A 21376-nucleotide genomic window follows, 5' to 3' on the forward strand; every position below is an offset into this window, starting at 1 on the left:
CATAGTATTGTTTTTAATAATAAAACTTTGGAATCCAGTTGGCCGTGGTGGCTCACACATGCAGTCACAGCACTTTGGGAAGCCAAGGTGGGCGAACCACTTGAGGCCAGGAGTTTGAGACCAGCCTGGCCAACATAGTGAAACCCCATCTCTACTAAAAATACAAAAATTAACCAGGCTACTACAAAAATTAGTAGCTGTAGTCCCAGCTACTTAGGAGGCTGATGCATGAGAACTGCTTGAACCTAGGAGGCAAAGGTTGCAGTGAGCTGAAATCACACCACTGCAATCTAGACTGGGTGACAGGGTGAGCTCTGTCTCAAAAAAAAAAAGGGAAGCCACCTAGATAGTCATTAATTGAGAATCATCTAAAAAATTGTAATGCATCCGTTGAATAAAATACTATATAGCAGACAGGTACAGTAGCTCATGCCTGTAATCCCAGCACTTTGGGAGGCTGAAGATGGTAGATTACCTGAGGTCAAGAGTTCTACACCAGCCTGGCCAGCATGGCAAAACCTGATCCCTACGAAAAATACAAAAAATTAGCCAGGACTGGTAACAGGTGCCTGTAATCACAGCTACTTGGGAGGTTGAGGCAGGAGAATTCCTTGAACCTGGGAGGAGGAGGTTGCAGTGAGCTGAGATCATGCCATTGCACACCAGCCTGGGTGACAGAGGAAGACTCTGTCTCAAACACAAAACCAAAGAAACAAAAAAAACTATGTATCGATTAAAAACGTTTACAGGGGTATTCAATGAAATGGAAAGACAGTAACAACACACTAGTTAAAAATACACTAGTGAAAAAGCAAGTTTTAAAATATATACTATACAATGTCATTTAGTGTTTTAACTTATGTATCATACATAAAACTCATGCTTGAATGATGTAAAATATAGTGAACATAGTTATTATTCTGTTTGGGGGACAGGAAATTGGGTGATTTGCATTCCCTCCTTTGGCTACTCCATATTCTCCACATTTATTTTGGAAATAACATGTATTGCATTTGTAATGTTAAAATAAAACCTCCCCTCTCAAACCAATGTGGTTTTTTAAAATTCCAGCTTTTATTTTAGATTCTGGGGTATGTGCGCAAGATTGTTACAAGGATATATTGCATGGTGCTGAGATTTGAGGTACGGCCAAACCCATTACCCAGCCTCCCCTCCCTCCCCTTTCTCATAGCCCCCACTGTCTATTGCTCCCATCTTTTTCTTTTCTTTTCTTTTTTTTTTTTTTTGGAGAAGGAGTCTCACTCTGTTGCCCAGGTTGAAGTGCAATGACACAACCTTGGCTCACTCCAACCTCTGCCTCTCAGGTTCAAGTGATTCTCCTGCCTCAGCCTCCCAAGTAGCTGGGACTACAGGCTCGCGCCACCACATCTGGCTAATTTTTGTATTTTTTGTGTGTATTATTTTCTTTTTTTCTTTTTCTTTTTTTTTTTTAATTGTATTTGGGTTCTGGGGTACATATGCATGTCCTGCATCCTGCAGGATTGTTGCATAGGTACATACATGCCTTGGTGGTTTGCTGTCTCCATCTCCCCCCCAACACCCTGTTGCCTACATCAGGCATTTCTCCCAGTGTTATCACTCCCCCTCCTCCCCACCCCCCTCCATTGTCCCTTCCTCCACCCCCTCACCTAGCCCTGTGAGTGTTGTTCCCCTTCCCTGTGCCCAAGTGTTCTCATAGTTCATCACCCTCCTATGAGTGAGAACATGTGGTGTTTGATTTTCTGTTCTTGTATCAGTTTGCTGAGAATGGTGGTTTCTAGGTTCATCCATGTCTCTACAAAGGACACGAACTCATTGTTTCTTATGGCTGCATAGTATTCCATGGTGTATATGTGCCACATTTTTTTGTCCAGTATATCATCGGTGGTCATTTGGGTTGGTTCCGGGTGTTTGCTATCATAATCAGTGCCACGATGAACATACGTGTGCATGTGCTTTTATGACAGAATGATTTCTAATCCTTTGGGTATATACCCAGTAATGGGATTGCTGGGTCAAATGGAATTTCTATTTCTAGATCCTTGAGGAATCTCCACACTGCCTTCCACAATGAACTAATTTACACTCCTACCAACAGTGTAAAAGTGTTCCTCTTTCTCCACATCCTCTCCAGCATCTGTTGTCTCCAGATTTTTTAACGATCGCCATTCTAACTGGCGTGAAATGGTATCTCAATGTGGTTTTCATTTGCATCTCGCTGATGACCAGCGATGATGAGCATTTTTTCATATGTTTGTTGGCCACATATTTTGAAAGTGTCTGTTCATATCCTTTGCCCACTTTTGAATGGGGTTGTTTGTTTTTTTCTTGTATATCTGCTTTAGTTCTTTGTAGATTCTGGATATTAGCCCTTTCTCAGATGGGTAGATTGAGAAAATTTTTTCCCATTCTGTTGGCTGCTGGTTTACTCATTGTTTCTTTTGCTGTGCAGAAGCTCTTAAGTTTAATTAGGTCCCATCTGTCTATTTTGGCTTTTGTTGCCATTGCTTTTGGTGTTTTAGTCATGAAGTCCTTCCCTGTGCCTATGTCCTGAATGGTTTCGCCTAGGTTTTCTTCTAGGGGTTTTATGGTGTTAGTTCTTATGTTTAAATCTTTAATCCATCTGGAGTTAATTTTTGTATAAGGTGTCAGGAAGGGGTCCAGTTTCAGCTTCCTGCATATGGCTAGCCAGTTTTCCCAACACCATTTATTAAATAGGGAATCTTTTCTCCGTTGCTAGTTTTTGTCAGGTTTGTCAAAGATCAGATGGTTATACATGTGTGGCATTGCTTCTGAGGCCTTTGTTCTGTTCCATTGGTCTATATCTCTGTTTTGGTACTAGTACCATGCTGTTTTGATTACTGTAGCCTTGTAGTATAGTTTGTAGTCAGGTAGCATAATGCCTCCAGCTTTGTTCTTTTTGCTTAGGATTATCTTGGCTATGCAGGCTCTCTTTTGGTTCCACATGAAGTTTAAAGTGGTTTTTTCCAGTTCTGTGAAGAAGGTCAGTGGTAGCTTGATGGGGATATCATTGAATCTATAAATTACTTTGGGCAGTATGGCCATTTTCACAATATTGATTCTTCCTAACCATGAGCGTGGAACTTTTTTCCACCTGTTTGTGTCCTCTCTCTTTTCCTTGATCAGTGGGTTGTAGTTCTCCTTGAAGAGATCTTTTACCTCCTTTGTTAGTTGTATTACTGTTTTATTCTCTTTGTAGCAATTGTGAATGGGAGTTTGCTCATGATTTGACTCTCTGTTTGTCTGTAATTGGTGTATAGGAATGCCTGTGATTTCTGCACATTGATTTTGTATCCTGAGACTTTACCAAAATTGCTTATCAGTTTAAGGAGGTTTGGGGCTGAGACAATGGGGTCTTCTAAATATACGATCATGTCATCTGCAAATAGGGAGAATTTGACTTCTTCTTTTCCTAAATGAATGTCTTTTATGTCGTCTTATTGCCCAACAGCTCTGGCTAGAACTTCCAATACTATATCGAATCGGAGTGGTGAGAGAGGGCATCCTTGTCTAGTGCCAGTTTTTAAAGGGAATGCTTCTAATTTTTGCCCATTCAGTATGATATTGGCTGTGGGTTTGCCATAAATAGCTTTTACTGTTTTGAAATATGTTCCATTGATACCTAGTTTATTGAGAGTTTTTAGCATAAAGGGCTGTTGGATTTTGTCAAAGGCCTTCTCTGCATCTATTGAGATAATCATGTGGGTTTTGTCTTTGGTTCTATTTATGTGGTGAATTACATTTATAGATTTGCATATGGTGAACCAGCCTTGCATCCCCGGGATGAAGCCTACTTGATGCTGGTGGATAAGCTTTTTGATGTGCTGTTGGATTTGGTTTGCCAGTATTTTATTGAAGATTTTTGCATTGAGGTTCATCATAGGTATTGGCCTGTAGTTTTCTTATTTAATTGTTTCTCTGCCAGATTTTGGTATCAGGATGATGCTGGTCTCATAGAAAGAGGGAGGATTCCCTCTTTTTTATTGTTTGTAATAGTTTCAGAAGGAATGGTACCAGCTCCTCTTTGTACATCTGGTAGAATTCAGCTGTGAACCCATCTGGACCTGGACTTTTTTTGGTTGATAGGCTATTAATTGCTGCCTCAACTTCAGAGCTTGTTATTGGTCTACTCAGGGTTTCAACTTTTTGGCTTAGTCTTGGGAGTGTGCAAGTGTCCAGGAATTTATCCATTTCTTCCAGATTTACTGGTTTATGTGCATAGAGTTGTTTGTAGTAATCTCTCTTTATCCTTTTTCAGTGCATCTATTCGATTCTTCTCTCTTTTCTTTTTTATTAGTGTAGCTAGCGGTCTATTTTGTTGATGTTTTCAAAACACTGGCTCCTGGATTTATTGACTTTTTGAAGGTTTTTTTTGTGTCCTTCAGTTCTGCTCTGATCCTAATTATGTCTTGTCTTCTGCTAGCTTTTGAGTTTTTTTGTTCTTGCTCCTCTAGCTCTTTCCATTTTGATGATAGGGTGTTGATTTCAGATCTTTCCTTGTTTCTCATATGAGCATTTATTGCTATAAATTTCCCTCTAGACACTGCTTTAAATGTGTCCCATAGGATCTGGTACATTGTGTCTACATTCTCATTGGTTTCAAAGAACATTCTTATTTCTGCCTTCATTTCATTGTTTATCCATTCGTGATTCAGGAGCAAGTTGTTCAGTTTCCATGTGATCGTGCAGTTTTGAGTGCTTTTGTCAATCCTGAGTTCTAGTTTGATTACGCTGTGGTCTGAGAGACTGTCTGTTATGATTTCCGTTCTTTTGCATTTGCTTGGAGTGATTTACTTCCAATTATGTGGTCAATTTTGGAGTAAGCACAAGGTGATGCTGAGAAAAATGTTTATTCTATGGATTTGGGGTGGAGTGTCCTGTAAATGTCTATTACGTCCGCTTGGTCCAGATCTGCATTCAAGTCCTGGATATCCTTGTTGACGTTCTGTCTCACTGATCTGTCCAATATTGTCAGTGGAGTGTTAAAGTCTCCCACTATTACGATGCGGGAGTCTAAGACTCCTTGTAGGTCTTTAAGAACTTCCTTTATGTATCTGGGTGCTCCTGCATTGGGTGCATATATATTTAGGATAGTTAACTCTTCTTGTTGCACTGATTCTTTTACCATTATGTAATGCCCTTCTTTGTCTCTTTTGATCTTTGTTGGTTTAAAGTCCGTTTTATCAGAGACTAGGATTGATACCCCTGCTTTTTTTTTGCTCTCCATTTGCTTGGTACATCTTCTTCCATGCCTTTATTTTGAGTCTATGTGAGTCTTTGCATGTGAGATGGGTCTCCTCAATATAGCACACTGACAGATCTTGACTTTTATCCAGTTTGCTAGTCTGTGTCATTTGATTGGGGTGTTTAGGCCATTTACATTCAATGTTAATATTGTTACGTTTGAACTTGATCCTGCCATTTTGTTACCAGCTGATTGTTTGGCCTGTTAGTTGACGTGGCTCCTTCATTGTGTTATTCTTTACCATTTGGTATGTTTTTGCAGCGGCTGGTCCTGGCTGTTCCCTTCCCTGTTTAGTACTTCCTTCAGTAGCTCCTGTAAGGCAGGTCTTGTAGCAACAAAATCTCTCAGCAATTGCTTGTCCATAAAAGATTTTATTTCTCCTTCACTTAGGAAGCTTAGTTTGGCCAGATATGAAATTCTGGATTGCAAGTTCTTTTCTTTAAGGATATGGAACATTGGCCTCCACTGCCTTCTAGCTTGCAGGGTTTCTGCCGAGAGATCCACTGTGAGTCTGATGGTCTTTCCATTGTGGGTGACTCGACCTTTCTCTCTGGTTCCCCTTAGGATTATTTCCATCATTTCAACCCTGGTGAATCTGACAACTATATGCCTTGGGGTTGCTCTTCTTGAGGAATATCTTTGTGGTGTTCTCTGTATTTCCTGGACTTGAATGTTGGCCTGCCTTGTTAGGTTGAGAAACTTCTCCTGGGTAATATCTTGAAGAGTGTTTTCCAACTTGGATTCATTCTCCCCATCACATTCGGGTACACCAATCAAGCATAGATTAGGTCTTTTCACATAATCCCATAGTTCTTGGAGGCTTTGTTCATTTCTTTTCACTCTTTTATTTCTAATCTTGCCTTCTCGGTTTATTTCATTGATTTGATCTTACATCTCTGATATCCTTTCTTCTGCTTGATCGATTTGGCTGTTGAAACTTGTGTGTGCCTCGTGAAGTTCTCGTGCTGTGTTTTTCAGCTCCATCAAGTCGTTTATGTTCTTCTCCAAGCTGGTTATTCTAGTTAGCGTTTCGTCTAACCTTTTTTCAAGATTCTTAGTTTCTTTGCAGTGGGTTAGAACATGGTCTTTTAACTCAGAGAAGTTTGTTATTACCCACCTTCTGAAGCCTGCTTCTGTCAATTTGTCAAATTCATTCTCTGTCTTTTTTTGTTCCCTTGATGGTGAGGAGTTGTGATCCCTGGGAGGAGAAGAGGTGTTCTGTTCTTTGATGGATTCATCCTTTTTGAGCTGTTTTTTTTCCCATGTAGATGGATGTATCTCCCTTTAATCTTCAAAGTTGATGATTTCAGGAGTCTGAGTGGATGTTTTTTTCTGTTGAGGTTGGAGCTGTATCTTTTTTGGCCTGTAGAGGGCGTTGCTGGGCTCTCGGGTCCAGTCAGGTTGCCGGGTGGGTGGTCCTTCCGTGGAGTTTGTTTGCAGGTGAGATCGGCCCCGCCTTCCCAACGGCGTCTCTCCGAGAGCTCGATCTTCCGGGTTGGGGTCAAGCTGAGTATTTGCTGCCTAGCTCTCTAGCAAGGGCTTCAGTTTGAGCTGTGTGGAGGTGGGGGCCTGCCAGGCCTTCTGTTCTGTTTCCCTGCTTTCAACTTTGCCTCTCTCTATGGAACGGTCTGTCCCGCTGGCATTAGCCCAAACTCCCGCCCAGGTCCCTGCAAGGACTTGCCGCACCTGGAGGTAGCTGCTGCTCAGATTTCCATGGACTGCTCACAGCGCCCCACCGTCTAGCAGGGCTCTCGTGGACCCTGGGTTGCAGGAGGGATCAGGTAAGCACAGGATCCTCCGAGCAGGCTGCACGTTTCAGGTGGGGACGCACTGCCCCCCTACCCCTCTTCTTGATTTGCCTGTGGCTCCTTCCTGGGGCCTAAATTAAGTGCCTTATCCCTCCCACAGAAACGAACCCGGCACCTTGTTGGGAATCGTGAGTCTAGCCCTCTGAGTATCATTTGCTAGGAGCTGCATTCCCATGCTGGCTTCTCTGGGCCATCTTGGCACCCCCCCAGTTTTTGTATTTTTAGTAGAGACAGGGTTTTACCATATTGGTCAGGCTGGTCTCAAACTCCTGACCTGGTGATCCACCTGTCTCAGCCTCCCAAGTGCTGGGATTACAGGTGTGAGCCACCGCACCCAGCCTATTGCTCCTATCTTTATGTTCATGTCTACCTAATGTTCAGTTCCCACTTACAAGTGAGAACAGGTGATACTGGTTTTCTGTTTCTGCGTTAATCCCTTAGGATAATGGCCTCCAGCTGCATCCATGTTGTTGCAAAAGACATTTCATTCTTTTCTATAGCTGCATAGTATTTCATGGTGTACATGTACTACAGTTTCTTTATTCAGTCCACTGTTGATCGGCACCTAGGTTGATTCACAATAGTCTTCGCTATTGTGAGTAGTGCTGTGATAAATATATGAGTGCATGTGTCTTTTGGTAGAATAATTTATTTTCCTTTGGATATATACCCAGTAATGGAATTGCTGGGTCAAATGGTAGTTCTGTTTTTAGTTGAGAAATCTCCAAACTGCTTTCCACAGTGGCTGAACTAATTTACACTCCCACCAACAGTGTGTAAGCATTCCCTTTTCGCCACAGCCTCATCAACATTTGTTCTTTTTTGACTGTTATAATATTAGCTATTCTGTCTGGTGTGAGATGGTATCTTGTGGTTTGGATTTGCATTTTTCTGATGATTAGTGGTGTTGAGCATTTTTCACATGTTTTTGGGTGCTTGCTTGTATGCCTCCTTTTAAGAAATGTCCGTTCGTATTCTTTGCCCATTTTTTAATGTCATTGTGTTTTGCTTATTGATTTAAGTTTCTTGTGGGTTCTAGATATTAGACCTTTGTCGGATGCACAGTTTGTGAATATTTTCTCCCATCATGTAGGTTGTCTGTTTGTTGATAGTTTCTTTTGCTGTGCAGAAGCTCTTTGGTTTAAGTAGCTCTTACTTGTCAATTTTTGGTTTTCTTGCAATTGCTTTTGAGGACGTAGTCATAAATTCTTTGCCAAGGCCAATGTCAGAAGAGTATTTCCTACGTTGCATCTAGGATTTTTTAGTTTTAGGTCTTTCATTAAAAATTTTTAATCCGTCTTAATTTTTGTATGTGGTGATAGGTATGGGTCCAGCTTCCATTTTCAGCATATGGTTAATGAGTTAACCCAGCACTGTTTCCTGAATAGTGGGTCCTTTCCCTATTGCTTATTTTTGTTGAGTTTGTCAAAGATCAGATGACTGCAGGTGTGCAGCTTGATTTCTGGATTCTCTATTCTGTTCTATCGTACCGTATGTCTGTTTTTGTACCAGTACCATGCTGTTTTGATTACTATAACCTTGTAGCACAGTTTGAAATTGGGTAATGTATATCTCCAGCTTTGTTCTTTTTGCTTAGGATTGCTTCAGCTATTCAGGCTCTGTTTTGGTTCCACATGAATTTTGGAATAGTTTTCTCTAATTCTGCAAAAAATGACATTGGTAGTTTGATAAGAATGGCATTGAATTTATAGATTGATTTGGCAGTAGGGCCATTTTAACAATATTGAGTCTTCCACTCTAGGAGCATACAATGTTTTTCCATTTGTTTGTGTTATTTATGGTTTCTTTCAGTTGAGTTGTGCAGTTCTCCTTTTATAGACCTTTCACCTCCTTGAATAGAGGTATTCCTAGGTATTTTTGTGTGTGTGGTTATTGTAAATGAGATTGAACTCTCGATTTAGTTCTCAGCTTGAACATTATTGGTATATAGAAATGCTACCGAGTTTTGAACATTGATTTTGTATCCTGAAACTTTACTGAAGCCATTTATCCAGTCTCGGGAAACCAATGTTTTTAATTCAGACAGATAAAGGGGAAAACAGGTGAGCTCTGCATCCCTGATCCCAGGCAGGATGCATTTTTCTGCATCTGAGAGGAGTCTGGCTGACCAGAAGAGGGTTTTAGCTACATTTATTCTGTGACTTTCAGTTCACAGCCCCTTCTTGGCACAATCCCATCCCTATACCAGCTGCTCCCAGGATGCTGGGCCTGTAATGGCAGGGAGAGAATTCCCTGGCCCTGTTCACTGACAGGATGGGAGAATGTCCCAGCAGCTGCCTCCATACCCGAGACCAGACATGCCATATTCAGGGCATCCGACAGGAATGTGGCTGCCTGGGAGAAATAGGCCCTGACCCAACACCCTGGGCCTGTGTGTATTGGCTGAGGTTCACAAAGACGCTGGCCTTCAGTCCAGCAGATCGAAAATATTTTTCAGTGAAGCCCCGGTATTTGACTGGAGAAACAATAATATTCCTTCTCTGGATGTCAAACATCCGGATAAACAGAAGCCTTTTTTTCCGCCTCCTCTCTTCCCTGAGTGTTACAAAGGATGCTCTGACATAGGGTTTTGGAAGGGACTCACCCAGCCAGGGTGAGGGCCAATCTGAACCACAAAGAGTGCTTATATTTTGAAAAAGAGGGAAATATGTGGCCCATTGAAGGTTTGCTTAAAGGGCCTGGTTTCTTCGGGAGCAAGGGTATGAGACGTGCCTCTTGAGATCGAACGACTCAGAGCGCTGTGGTGGCTGCCACTGACACTTGTGGCCTGGGGGTCTGAGCCCCATCTCCAGCAGGAGGCTAGGGCATGGCTGGGGAGGAGCCTAGTGGGGAGAAGTCATCCTACCCAGAAGTAGATTTGTGGGTGCAGCCAGAGACAGGGTGCGTATGGGGTCAAGAGTAGAGAGCGAGGTGGAGGGCAGACATTAACTGAAGAACTCCTATTATTTGCATTGAACTAGAACCCAAGGATTACCAAGCCACAGAAAGTCAATCTCACCCAGCACATGGACAAATCCAGTGGATGTGGCTAAGCCCAGAGGTTTGATGAAGGCATTTCTAACAAGTCTTCTCCCAAATATAACACATTCAGGAGATCCCCTGGAGAATTTCTGGGGAAGAAAGGAGAGGGGATAATGACCCAAACCCTTCTCAAGTCTCACAAGGGATTATGAAATTCTTCCCAATCTGGGTTCCTTTGAGCACCATCTCAACTGAGTTCAGCCAGTGACTCCTCAACCGGGTGTTTTGCCCCCTAACTCACTGGCTAGCTCCATATCACTGGCACAGTCTGCTTCCTGACACCTGGGCTCTGGAGCCCTTCTCAGAGCCAGGGGCAAAACACCTCCGTCCAATGGTTCACCTTGGTGTCTCATCCTGAGACAGCTGACAGTCCTTGGGGCCACTGACCCGTCTTCCCTTTGGTGAGACACGTTGGCCTTCTGATCTTGTCTCAAACCTTAACTCTGTAACAGCCACATTCTCACAGGCAGACCCCGTATTCACTCAAGTATCCTACCATCAGAGATGCTCAGAATGAAAACTTCAGTGCTCTCATGTGATGGGATAAACTTGAACCTCTTCATCAGAACTTCCTGGAAAACCTAGCACAGAGTCCTCCATGTTTATATGAGCTGGATTGAGCCCGCCCCTGGCAATGCATAGAAATCCTGACTCATTTGCAGGCTTCATCACCGAGCTCTGTTGACTCCTCTCTGAAACACCGTCGCTGGAGAAACACCATCGTCAGTCTGTCCCTTACTCTCCACCTTCACTGCTTCTCCTCTGGTTCGAGCCACCTTTATCTTGGCCTGGGTTATTGCCATAACCTACTCCCTGCTCCCACTCTGGTTCACATCCAATCCCTTTGCTGCACAAGCAGTTCCCCTGCCTGAAACTGTTCCCTGGTCTGCCATTGGCCTGAGAATATGATGGCAGGCTCCTCACCCAGTGGCCTTACCGTCTTCATTGCTTGTAGCTCACCTCCGTTCATGGTTATCTTCCCACCAGCCCCAGCCACAATGGCTTTCTCTCTGTCTTTCTATATGCCCACCATGTTCTTGCTCTAGTACTGTTCTTACTCTAGTACCGTAACCACTGTCCGGAACAGCCTTCATCTGCAGGCTAGCTCTTGGTTACACTTTATAAGTCCAAGCTTCAGAAAGGCTTTCTCTGACCACTCAAGACAAAAAAATTCCCCATGGCATTCTCCTCTTTCCCTTATGGCACTTACCAGACATTAAAGTGTACATCTAACTGGGCTTCCACTTAGTCCATATCTATCTTCACTACTGGCCCATGAGCTCTATTACAGCAAAGACAATGTCTGCATGGTTCATCTTTATATGGCGTAATCCACATACTAGATACTCAAAAATATTTCCTGAGTGAGTAAGTAAGTAGGTTAACTGTCTTTGTCTGTTTTGTGTTGCTGTAACAGAATACTTGAGGCTGGGTAATTCATAAGGAAAAGAGGTTTATTTGGTTCATGTTTCTGGTGGCTGGAAAGTCCAAGACTGGGCAGTTGAATCTGGTGAGAAACCCAAGTTGATTTGACTCGAGGAACCAGCATCTGCAAAGAGATCACATGATGAGAGAGAAACAGAGAAAGCAACCAAGGAAAGCACACTATTTTTAACAACCTGTTCTCAGGGGTACTAATCCATTCCTATAAGACTGAGAACACACTCACCCCCACAAGATAGTGAACACACTCACCCCCACAAGATAGTATTAATCTATTCATGAGGGATCTGCCCCCATGACACAGACACCTTCCACCCAACCCCACCTACCGACACTGCTACATTGGAGATCAAATTTCAACATGAGTTTTGGTGGGAGACAGACCATAGTATAAACGAAAGAGAGAGAGTAGGCTACAATAAGCAAAGGACACTAGGTGGAAGCTGATTTAATAACCACCTGGGCTCTGACAGTCCTTGACTGGCATCTGAGATCAACCACATTTTACCTGTGTGACACTGGGCCAATCACTTAACCTCACTAAGCCTCAGTTTCCTCATCTATAAAACAATGATTATAAGACTTTCCACACTAGGTGGTTTTGAAAATTAAAGGTAATATATTTTGAGAGTCTGACCAGCGCCTGGCACTAAATGGATCTCTTCATTTATGCTAAAAACACCTATTGAAAGCATCCATGGGGTGGCCCTGAGCTGGGGTCTAGGGACTATACAGACCCTGCGCACAAGGAGGATACCAATTAGAGGCTCTATAAATTGCAGCTATTCATAGTAGTGGGACTACTGGTAGTATTAATAAACAAAATGTTAGGAAATTCTCTAGCCAGAGTGAATGAGCCAAGCCCTGTGGAAGCCCGCCTGGGAAAACCAGGGACATGAGAGAAGGGAACACAGTGTGAAGCAAAATACAGGAGCCAGTGTGTGTTTTACTATAAATTGTCTTTGATATTTTTTTCATGGTTGGCTTCCATTTTCCATTTAACCGAATTCAAGAATTCTCTGACGAAAGTTTTCATTCACAGAATGGATATTTACATGTAGATTGCTTTCAGGAGAAGGAGATTCAGAGGCCATTGCAACATGCTCTCTGCCCTCAAAAAGCTTACAGGGGAACAAGATACACAGAAACTCCAATCACAAGTCAAACCTAAAAGAGACACAGGTGAAGGGATGGAGATTCAGAGGTGAGAGCAACAGGCTTCATGGCAGGCAGCATTTGAGTAGACTGGAGGACACATGGGAGGAGGGAAAGTGGCAATGGGAGGGGTGTGGGATATGGAGTCTGACGACCTAGCTTAAAATTTACCCTTCGATGGCCAGGCGCAGTGGCTCACGTCTGTAATTCCAGCACTCTGGGAGGCCAAGGCAGTCAGATCACCTGAAAAACCCTGTCTCTACTAAAAATACAAAATTAGCCAGGTGTGGTGCTGCACGCCAATAATCCCAGCTACTCAGGAGTCTGAGGCAGGAGAATTGCTGCCATTGCACACCACTGCACCCATCCTGGGAAACAAGGGCAAAACTCCATCTCAAAAAAAAAAACAAAACAAACCATTTACCCTTAGAAAAGCCACATTTTCTCTGAGGCTTGGTTTTCTCATCTGTAAAATGGGAGTAATAATAGTAATGAAACCTCTGCATTGTTATGATTATTTATGTCATCATCATGATCACTCACACTCACACACTAAGGTTTCCTGGAAAATGTCAGCGCTGTGGGACTAAGAAATATCTCTCTTTTTAAAAATTATATATATATATATATATTTTTTTTATTGCATTTTAGATTTTGGGGTACATGTGAAGAACATCCAAGATTGTTGCATAGGTACACACATGACAGTGTGATTTGCTGCCTTCCTCCCCATCACCTATATCTGGCATTTCTCCCCATGTTATCCCTCCCCAACTCCCCACCCCCTGCTGTCCCTCCCCTCTTTCCTCCCCACAGACCCCAGTGTGTGATGCTTCCCTCCCTGTGTCCATGTGTTCTCATTGTTCAACACCTGCCTATGAGTGAGAACATGTGGTGTTTGATTTTCTGTTCTTGTCAGTTTGCTGAGAATGGTGGTTTCCAGGTTCATCCATGTCCCTACAAAGGACACGAACTCATCATTTTTTATGGCTGCACAGTATTCCATGGTGTATATGTGCCACATTTTCCCTGTCCAGTCTATCATCGATGGGCATTTGGGTTGGTTCCAGGTCTTTGCTATTGTAAACAGTGCCGCATTGAACATTTGTGTGCATGTGTCCTTATAGTAGAATGATTTATAGTCCTTTGATATCTACCCAGTAATGGGATTGCTGGAGAAATATCTCTTGAGATTCTGGTGAACTTCCAGCATCTCATCCTCATTCCTTTCCTCCCCAAGTAATGGCATGCTAGACACTCTAGGCCTGGAGGGCATGTGCTTAGTGACAGGTGACATTGGTTGCTGACAGCGGTGCCACCACGTGCCTGGCTCACTGCTCCACATCCTTCCACTTAATCCTTTTGAGATAGAAATGACACTTCTCAAACTCTCAAACCACTCCCATCCAGTCCGAAGACTTTCAGGAACGCTTGGGTGGGTCCAGCATCTGAACCCGGGCGGGCCATCAGCCCAGGCTGATACCAGAGATGCCAGTGGGCTAAAGTGGGGCAGGGCAGATGCTGGCCAGCTGTCCACGCAGCCCATTTCCGGTGCATCCTGAGCACACAGCGAGACTGCATTCTTGCAGCGCAGTGTGACCATGCAACCTAATTCTAATCAGTGAAAATGGATGACCTGTGCTCTTCTCAGGCCTGACAGATCAGACCCTTCCACACTCCTCCTCCTTGTTAACTGAGACGTGCTCTCCAGCATGACCTTGGGGGTCAATTTAAAGCTGGCACACCTGCCATCAGCCAAAGTCTCTGAACCACTGCATGGAAAAGGATGTCCTCATGCTCACCATGTCTGAACCCCAACTCCAGCAGCAGCCCTGCAGTGTTAAATGAGGCATGATATCAACTTGCATTATGTTTATCCATGGTATGTTTGGGTCTATGTGTTAGGGCGGCAATACTCGCTAATACGGAAGAGCAGGGATCCCCAGCTGAGGAGGGCCAATGCAGGAAAGACCAAAGGGCAGTTAGAAGTCAGCATCCTGAAAGAACGCAAGATGTTGTGAGCAAGGTTTATAAATGTCAGATGCAAGTCTGTGGGGGCATAAATGGAGTTGAGGGTTAGCATCTAGGCAAAGCGACGTCAGAAATACAAGGAGACGGGTTATAGGCTATAGCGCTGTTGTGCCCAGCTTGTTCTCAAGGTCGAGCAGATTTGAAGGTCGAGGCCAGTGCTCTTGTCATTGGGCCTGTCTCACATCTTAGCTTTTACCTTCTGCACTCTGCTGCCTGAAACCCTAGGACTTGGTAACTAGGACTTACCTTGGTCCCTCCCCTGGGCCCTGAGACAAGACTGATATCTGATGGCACAACACTGTTTTACAGATGAGGAAAAGCACACCCAGAAAAAAATGAAGGGGCTAATTCATAAGGCCCAAATTGATCTTTCCACCTGGTCTTGGCCAGGGCACACTGTTTCCAGCAAAATCCTGCCTTTTTAATGCCCTGGCCAGAGCCTCCCCAAAAGGACCGCTTCTCTCCTCCCTCCCTCTCTTCTGGCAAGCTGGGTTTCCAAGCCTGGCTATTGAGAATTAAAAAGAGCTGGTTTCTTCTGGTCCCAAAGAAAAACAAGCTGGTCAATTTTCTGTTAGTCCCAAGGCAGCTCCTCACTGCCCTGGAGCCAAGCAGACACTGGCCAGTCTGTGTGGAGGGCTGAGGCTACAGTACCCACCAGGCGGTAATGACTTCTCGGAGGGAGCTGGCCTCGGCTCAGGCCATTCTGGGTGGGGGAGAGAGGAAACTGAAGACAAATCTGCGCTTCTTGTAAAGGTCCGGTTCTAAAAATAAAGACAGAGTTAGCCTAGTGTGTGTCTGCAGGGATGCTTGTCTGAGCGGAGAAGTAGCAGAGTTGTGGCAAGGTCCTTGACTTAGGCATACAGACTCAGAAAAGAGTGCAAAGCAAGCCTTCTCCTCACAGGATCTGCATCCCAGCATGATCAGAGCTTTCAGCTTCTGATAAATCTGTTAGGATAAAGAAGGGTCTGAGAAACTTAAAGCTAGTCTGGAATCTAGTAAAACAATAAAGCAAAATTATTTGTTCTTGTACCTGGAAATTTCAGAAATGTGAGCTTCAGGCAAGGTTTGATCCAGTGATTCAAAGATGTCACCAAATATCTAGTTTCTTTATGTCCCTCTTTCTGCTTTCTATGGAATCACTGGGCTGCTAGAAGGAGGAAGAAAAAAAATACAGGATGTCTATTTAAATTTCACTTTTGCTGGGCGTGGTGGCTCACGCCTATAATCCCAGCACTTTGGGAGGCCGAGGCGGGTGGATCATGAGGTCAAGAGATCGAGATCATCCTGGTCAACAAGGTGAAACCCCGTCTCTACTAAAAATACAAAAAAATTAGCTGGGCATGGTGGTGTGTGCCTGTAGTCCCAGCTACTCGGGAGGAGGATGAGGCAGGAGAATTGCCTGAACCCAGGAGTTGAAGGTTGTGGTGAGCCGAGATAGTGCCATTGCACTCCAGCCTGGGTAACAAGAGTGAAACTCCGTCTCAAAAAAATAAAATAAATTTCACTTTCATATAGATAATATTTTTTAGTATGAGTATGTCCCATCCAATATTTGGGACATAATTATACTAAAAGTCTAATTCAACATCAAGCAGATTTAACCAAATAAGATTACCTCAAGACATTTAATAATCAAACTCTCAAAGGTCAAGGATAAAGAAAGGATCCTGAAAGCAACAAGAGAGAACAAACAAACGAACATACAGTGGAGCTCCAATACGTCTGGCAGTAGACTTCTAGGGAAAACTTTATAGGCTAGGCGAGAGTGTCATCACATATTTAAAGTGCTTTTACCTTAGAGTAGTATACCCAGCTAAAATATCCTTTAAACACGAAGGAGACACACTTTCCCAGACAAACAGAAGCTGAGGGATTTTATTAACCCAGACCTGTCCTGCAAGAAATGCTAAAGGGAGTTCTTCCATCTGAAAGAAAAGGATGTTAATGAGCAATAATAAATCATATGAAGGTGCAAAATTCACTGATAATTATATGTACATAGAAAAACAGCAGGGCACAGTGGCTAACGCCTGTAATCCCAGCACTTTGGGAGGCCAAGGCAGGTGGATCACAAGGTCAAGAGACTGAGACCATCCTGGTCAACATGGTGAAACCCCGTCTCTACTAAAAATACAAAAATTAGCTGGGCATGTGGTGCATGCCTGTAGTACCAGGTACTGGGGAGGCTGAGGCAGGAGAATTGCTTGAACCCAGGAGGCAGAGGGTGCAGTGAACCAAGATTGCACCACTGCACTCCAGCCTGGCAACAGAGCAAGACTTTGTCTCAAAAAAAAAAACAAAAAAAACAACATAAAAATAGACAGTCATTATACAATGATAAAGGGATTAATTCAGCAAGAGGATATAACAATTATAAATATATATGCACCCAACACTGGAGCACCCAGATATTTAAAAGAAATATTATTAGAGCTAAAGAGAGAGACAGACCCCAATACAATAAGAGCTGAAGAGTTTATCGCCTCACTTTCAGCATTGGGCAGGTCATGCAGACAGAACATCAACAAAGAAACATTAGACTTGATCTGGACTATGAAGCAGATGGACGTAATGGATATTCACAGAACATTTCATCCAGTGGCTGCAGAATGCATCTTCTTCTCCTCAGCAGATGGATCATTCTCAAGACTAGACCATATGTTAGGCCACAAAACAAGTCTTTAAAAATTCAAAAAAATTAAAATTGTATCGAGTATCTTCTCTGACCAAAAAGGAATAAAACTAGAAATCAATAACAAGACGAATTTTGGAAACTACGCAAACATGTGAAAATTAGACAGTATGCCCCCGAATAACCAGTGGGCCAATGAAGGAATTAAGAAGATATCGAAAAATTTCTTGAAACAAAAGATACTGGAAACACAACAGAGTAAAACCCATGGGATACAGTGAAGGCAGAACTAAGAGGAAAGTCTGTAGTTGTAAGCATCTACATAAAAAAAGTAGAAAAACTTCAAATAACCCAACTATGCATCTTAAAGAACTAGAAAAACATGAGGCCGAGGTGGGCAGATCATGAGGTCAAGAGATGGAGACCACCTGGGCCAACATGGTGAAACCCCATCTCTAGTAAAAATATAAAAATTAGCTGGATGTGGTGGCACGTGCCTGTTTTCCCAGCTTCTCAGGAGGCTGAGGCAGGAGAATCACTTGAACTGGGAGGTGGAGGTTGCAGTGAGCCAAGAACGTGCCACTGCACTGTATCCCAGAGACAAAGCAAGACTCTGTCTCAAAAAAAAAGAAAGAAAAAAAAACAAGAGCAAACCAAACCTAAAATGAGTAGGAAAAAAAAGAAGAAATAATGAAGATCAGAACAGAAATAAATGAAATTGAAATGAAGAAAACAATACAAAACATCATTAAAACAAAAAGTTGGTTTTTTTGAAAAGATAAACTGATTGGCTTGCTAAGGAGGCCAGAAGGCTTTTGAGAAAGAGGAAAGACAATGGGTGTTGGAAAACACCCAGCATGTATATACGACAGTGGACACAGTGTCAGTCACAGAATCCAAGTTCCCCAAGGTTAGATGGGGCCCTAAAGATCACTAGAGGATGAGTTCAAACTGCCATTCTGTTTACATACTGCCATCCTGGCTACATTCTGTTTTTAGATGAAACTGTAATATAGTTACAGTTCAAAATCTCAGCCTTTATGTTCGCATCTCTACTATCAGGGACATCACTTCCTTCCAAGGAGCTCATTCCATCTTTGATCATCTCTGGCCGTTGGAAAGTTCTAGCTGAAATCTTCTCTTGTATCTTCCATGCATTGCTTCCAATGCTAACAAGAGGGATCTATCTATAGGGCAGTTTCTAAGTCAACACCAGATGAATGATCACCTACTATGCACCAGGCCGTGGGCTCTGTGCTTCAACATTATTCATCTTATTTAATCCTCCCAACACCTTTGAAATAAGCAAGTCCCTTTTTATGGAAACAGAAACTTGGGAGTTAAGCCACTTGTCCCCAGAATACACAGCTAGTGGCAGAGCTGGATTTGAACACACATAGACTAGATCCAAAGCCCACCTTCTTACCCCTTCACCACCATGAGGAGCCCACAGCCTTGAAATATCAGATGGCAGGGTCCCAGCTCCCTTCCTTTCCAAACTGAGCATTCCAGATGCTTTAGTCCCTAAAGTCGGTGCCTTAGATGGAGCATGCTGCTTAGATGTGGTCAGAAAAACAGAATGTAGCCAGGAGTAAAAGAACTGTGAGGATGGAGAAGGCAGCCCTGAGAGCTTCACATACAAGCTACTCATCACTTGAGTTCATCTACTTGTTGACATAAGTTGAGTGCCCGGTATATGTAGCTACCATGTGAGGCAATGAGAATGAAGAGACAAGGAGGGAGAGTGAACAAATGAGTGAGGAATAGAGAGAGGAAGGGAAAGAAAGAGAGAGAGAGAGAGAGAGAAGGGAGGGAGGGAGGACCCAGTGTGGTGGCTTACACCTGTAATCCCATGTAATCCCTGCAGTTCGGGAGGCTGAGGTGGGGGGATCGCTTCAGCCGAGGAGTCTGAAGCTGCAATGAGCTGTGATTGCACCACTGCACTCCAGAAAGAGAGACCCTGTCTCTATTAACAAAATAAAATAACAATTTTTAAAAGGAAAAGAAAGAAAGAAAAAGCCTAAAGCATGAAAGAGCTCATGGCCCAGAAAAGAAAACAGATGTAAAATCAATAATTACTGAGAATGTTATATATGTGTGTGTGTGTGTATTTATATATATATATATATATAAATATAGATATGTTTACTTATATCAATAGTTATATAAATATATAAATATATACTTAGATAATATATAAACATATCTATATTGATATATAATTACCCTATATATTATATACTATACATTACATATAAATATATTTGTTTTTATATTGATTTATATAAAAATAGATTTTTATATAATGTTTTTATATTGTAAAATTTATATTGATAAATATAATTATATATTATAGTATATACTATTTTATATATTTATATACTATATTTTATATAAAACATAGTCTATATTTATATATTTATGGTATAAGTTTATATTAGATATATTTATATATAGTATATATTTAGTATATATATATTTACTATAAAATATTTATAGTATACAAATATATATAATTATAGTATATATAAGTATATACTATATATTATTTCTATACTTTTATATATATATAAGTATAGTATATAATATATATTTTTATATATTGATATAAGTAAACATATACAGTCACATTTGAATATTTAAATAGCGTAACTAGGGTGCTGTGAGTCTGGTCATGGGACAGTACATGGGAAAATGGTAGGCAGTAGGAACACCCTAGGCAGAGCCCAGAGGGGCAGACGTAGGCTTCAGACAGCTGAGGATTAAAGAAGAACCTAGATGGAAAAGTATTCTATTAAAAGACTGCTGTACCAAAGGGGCAATTCTTGCCTCAGTGTTAGATGACAGGACCCTTGCTTTGCAAGGCACCCCTGGCCTGGGCCTGCCTTCCTGAAACCCCAGCTGGTTTCTACAGAAAACATTCTCTCCATACATTTAAAACACTGGTGATTCATTCCCACAGAGGAAACCCCTTTTGGCGTTTGAAACGTAAATGGGCAAAGGACACAGGCGGCTCACACGGAAGGAAGCGTGGTTAGTAAACAGACTCGAGGAAACACGGTCAACCTGGCCAGTAATCAAAGAAATGCAAATTAAAACAACCGAGGCGCACATTTCCACCTATTAAATTAACGGCCATAACAGAAAGGTTGAGATGATTATATTCCATTCTGGTGAGGTCTGGGGGGAAAGCAGTAGTTCTGACGTTGCTGGAGGTAGGGCCAGCCCCATGACCTGCAGAGCCCAGTGCAAACTGCAAATGTAGGGCCACTTCTTCAAAAATCCTTAAGAATTTCTAACGGCTGGGCACAGTGGCTCATGCCTGTAGTCCCAGCATGAGGGGAGGCCAAGGTGGGCAGATCACTTGAGCTCAGGAGTTCAAGATCAGCCTGGGCAACATGGCAAAAACCCATCTCTACAAAAAATACAAAAATTAGCGGAATGTGGTGGTATACACATGCCTGGAGTCCCACCTACTCAGGAGGCTGAGGCAGAAGGATCATGTGGGCCCAGGGAGGCTGAAGCTGCAGTGAGCCATGCTCATGCCACTGCACTCCAGCCTAGGCAAAAGAGCAAAACCCTGTCTGAAAAAAAAAAAAAAAGAAAATTCAAGATGGCAACAGCATAGAATTAAACCAAACACTCTTCTCTTCTAAGTCCTCAGTGGAAATCCTATAAAATGAGTGCAAGCCTGTTAAGGGAAAGGCATCCCTTCCCCTAACAAAGCAGTCTCTTCACCTGAAAGAAGACATCGTCCTCTCCCACCTACATGGAGACTTTATTATCGATAGTCACTTCTCCCTTGACATTCACCCTGCTGCTCTCGACTCAGATTTTCCCATCAGCATTCAACATATGCACAAGTCCTCCTTTCTGGAAAAAAAAAAAAATACAAAAGCAAAACTCCTTCTTCAAGCCCTCACTCTGCCTTCTATTCTCCCACTCAGTCACATTCTGGAAAGGCTGCATAGACACACAACCCCCGTGCCTCTGTTTCTC

General features: G+C 42.6%; 1 protein-coding gene across 1 annotated transcript in view; it reads left to right on the forward strand.

The window, feature by feature from the left end:
* Positions 1 to 6734: 6734 nt before the first annotated feature.
* Positions 6735 to 21376, forward strand: part of SMAD3 (SMAD family member 3) — a 227017-nt gene continuing 212375 nt past the window's right edge. The window contains exon 1 of the mRNA XM_054239370.2: positions 6735 to 7047. The gene's annotated coding sequence lies outside the window, so the exon portion shown is untranslated. The remainder of the gene's footprint in view (positions 7048 to 21376) is intronic.

Source organism: Callithrix jacchus, chromosome 8 (assembly GCF_049354715.1).
Source record: "Callithrix jacchus isolate 240 chromosome 8, calJac240_pri, whole genome shotgun sequence".
NCBI lineage: Eukaryota > Metazoa > Chordata > Mammalia > Primates > Cebidae > Callithrix > Callithrix jacchus.